The 3,510-nt window shown below is 38.9% G+C and overlaps 1 protein-coding gene across 7 annotated transcripts in view; it reads left to right on the top strand.

Moving 5' to 3' along the window:
• ZNF235 (zinc finger protein 235) overlaps window positions 1-3,510 on the top strand; it is a 50,256-nt gene that overhangs the window by 28,797 nt on the left and 17,949 nt on the right. The gene's annotated exons all lie outside the window — the stretch shown is intronic.

Below are 3,510 nucleotides of genomic sequence, written 5' to 3' on the forward strand. Positions count from 1 at the left end.
TCTTTTTGAATTATGGTTTTCTCAGGGTATATGCCCAGTAGTGGGATTGCTGGGTCGTATGGTAGTTCTATTTTTATTTTTTTTAACGAATCTCTATACTGTTCTCTGTAGTGGGTGTATCAATTCACATTCCCACTAACAGTGCAAGAGGGTTCCCTTTCCTCCACACCATCTCCAGCATTTATGGTTTGTAGACTTTTTGATGATGGCCATTCTGACTGGTGTGAGGTGATACCTCATTGTAGTTTGATTCGCATTTCTCTAGGGATTAGTGATGTTGAGCATCCTTTCATGTGTTTGTTGGCAATCTGTATATCTTCTTTGGAGAAATGTCTGTTTAGGTCTTCTGCCCATTTTTGGATTGGGTTGTTTGTTTTTTTGATATTGAGCTGCATGAGCTGCTTGTAAATTTTGGAGATTAATCCTTTGTCAGTTGCTTCACTTGCAAATATTTTCTCCCGTTCTGAGGGCTGTCTTTTCGTCTTGTTTATGGTTTCCTTTGCTGTGCAAAAGCTTTTAAGTTTCATTAGGTCCCACTTGTTTATTTTTGTTTTTATTTACATTTCTCTAAGAGGTGGGTCCGAAAGGATCTTACTGTGATTTATGTCATAGAGTGTTTTGCCTATGTTTTCCTCTAAGAGTTTTATAGTGTCTGACCTTACATTTAGGTCTTTAATCCATTTTGAGTTTATTTTTGTGTATGGTGCTACGGAGTGTTCTAATTTAATTCTTTTAAAAAATTATTTATTTTAATTTTGGCTTTGTTGGGTCTTTCTCTATTACTGTGCGTGGGCTTTCACTAGTTGCGGTGAGTGGGGGCTACTGTTTGTTGCAGTGCACAGGCTTCTCATTGTGGTGGCTTCTCTTGTTGCAGAGCACAGGCTCTAGGTGCACAGGCTTCAGTAGTTGTGGTGCACGGGCTTAGTTGCTCCGTGGCATGTGGTGTCTTCCCAGACCAGGGCTCGAATCCGTGTCCCCTGCATTGGCAGGCAGAGTCTAACTACTGTGCTACCAGGGAAGCCCCTAATTTCATTCTTTTACATGTAGCTGTCCAGTTTTCCCAGCACCACTTATTGAAGATGTCTTTTCTCCATTGTATATTCTTCCCTCCTTTATCAAAAATAAGGTAACCATATGAGCGTGGACTTATCTCTGGGCTTTCTATCCTGTTCCATTGACCTATCTTTCTGTTTTTGTGCCAGTACCATACTGTCTTGATTACTGTAGCTTTGTAGTATAGTCTGAGGACTGGGAGCCTGATTCCTCCAGCTCCGTTTTTCTTTCTCAAGATTGCCTTGGCTATTCGGGGTCTTTTGTGTTTCCATACAAATTGTGAAATTTTTTATTCTAGTTCTGTGAAAAATGCCATCAGTAGTTTGATAGGGATTGCATTGATCTGTAGATAGCCTGTGAAGACATCTGGCCCTGGGCTTTTGTTTGTTGGAGGACTTTTAATCACAGTCTCAATTTCAGTGCTTGTGATTGGTATGTTTATATTTTCTCTTTCTTCCGGGTTCAGTCTCGGAAGGTTGTGCTTTTCTAAGAATTTGTTCATTTTTTCCAGGTTGTCCATTTTATTGGCATACAGTTGCTTGTAGTAGTCTTTCATGATCCTTTGTATTTCTGCAGTGTTGGTTGTTATTTTGCCCTTTCCATTTCTAATTCTATTGATTTGAGTCTTCTCCCTTTTTTTCTTGATGAGTCTGGCTAATGGTTTATCAATTTTGTTTATCTTCTCAAAGAACCAGGTTTTAGATTTATTGATCTTTTACTATCATTTCCTTCATTTCTTTTTCATTTATTTCTGATCTGAACTTTATGATTTCTTTCCTTCTGCCAACTTTGGAGTTTTTTTGTTCTTCTTTCTCTGATTGCTTCAGGTGTAAGTTTAGGTTGTTTGAACTGTTTCTTGTTTCTTGAGATAGGACTATATTGCTATAAACTTCCCTCTTAGAACTGCTTGTGCTGCGTCCCATCAGTTTTGGGTCATCGTGTTTTCATTGTCATTTGTTTCTAGGTATTTTTTTTTTAAGATGTTGGGGGTAGCAGTTTATTAATTATTTTTGCTGTGTTGCATCTCCGCCTTTGTGTGAGGCCCCTCTCCAGTCGCAGCAAGCGGGGACCACTCCTCATCACAGTGCGTGGGCCTTTTATTATGGCGGCCTCTCTTGTTGCGGAGCACAGGCTCCATATGCACAGGCTCAGCAGTTGTGGCCCACAGGCCTAGCCGCTCCGCGGCACGTGGGATCCTCCCAGACCAGGGCTCAGACCCGTGTCCTCTGCATTAGCAGGCAGATTCTCAACTGCTGCGCCACCAGGGAAGCCCCCTAGGTAGTTTTTGATTTCTCTTTGATTTCTTCAGTGATCTGTTGGTTATTTAGTAGTGTATTGTTTAGCCTCCATGTGTTTTTATTTTTTACAGATTTTTTTCCTGTAATTGATATCTAGTCTCATAGCATTGTGGTCGGAAAAGATACTTGATATGAATTCAATTTTCTTAAATTTACCAAGGCTTGATTTATGACCTAAGATATGACCTATCCTGGAGAATGTTCCATGAGCACTTGAGAAGAAAGTGTATTCTGTTGTTTTTGGATAGAATGTCCTATAAATATCAGTTAAGTCCATCTTGTTTAATGTATCATTTAAAGCTTGTGTTTCCTTATTTATTTTCATTTTGGATGATCTGTCCATTGGTGAAAGTAGCGTGTTAAAGTCCCCTACTATGAATGTGATACTGTCGATTTCCCCTTTTATGGCTGTTAACATTTGCCTTATGTATTGAGGTGCTCCTATGTTGGGTGCATAAATATTTACAGTTGTTATATCTTCTTGGATTGATCCCTTGATCATTTCATAGTGCCCTTCTTTGTCTCTTGTAATAGTCTTTAAAGTCTGTTTTGTCTGAGAATTGGTACTCCACCTTTCTTTTGATTTTCATTTGCATGGAATATCTTTTTTTAATCTCCTCACTTTCAGTCTGTATGTGTCCCTAGGTCTGAAGTGAGTTTCTTGTAGACAGCATATATATGGGTCTTGTTTTTGTATCCATTCAGCCAGTCTGTGTCTTTTGGTGGGAGCATTTAATCCATTTACATTTAAGGTAATTATTGATATGTATGTTCATATTACCATTTTATTAATTGTTTTGGGTTTATTATTGTAGGTCTTTTCCTTCTCTTGTGTTTCCTGCCTAGAGAAGTTCCTTTAGCATTTGTTGTAAAGCTGGTTTGGTGGTGCTGAATTCTCTTAGCCTTAGCTTTTGCTTGTCTGTAAAGGTTTTAATTTCTCTGTCGAATCTGAATGAGATCCTTGCTGGGTTGCGTAATCTTGGTCATAGCTTTTTCCCTTTCATCACTTTATTTATTTTTTTAACATCTTTATTGGGGTATAATTGCTTTACAATGGTGTGTTAGTTTCTGCTTTATAACAAAGTGAATCAGTTATACATATACATATGTTCCCATGTTTCTTCCCTCTTGCGCCTCCCTCCCTCCCACCCTCCCTATC

Source organism: Neophocaena asiaeorientalis, unplaced genomic scaffold (genome assembly GCF_003031525.2).
Source record: "Neophocaena asiaeorientalis asiaeorientalis breed wild unplaced genomic scaffold, Neophocaena_asiaeorientalis_V1.1 scaffold629, whole genome shotgun sequence".
Lineage (NCBI taxonomy): Eukaryota > Metazoa > Chordata > Mammalia > Artiodactyla > Phocoenidae > Neophocaena > Neophocaena asiaeorientalis.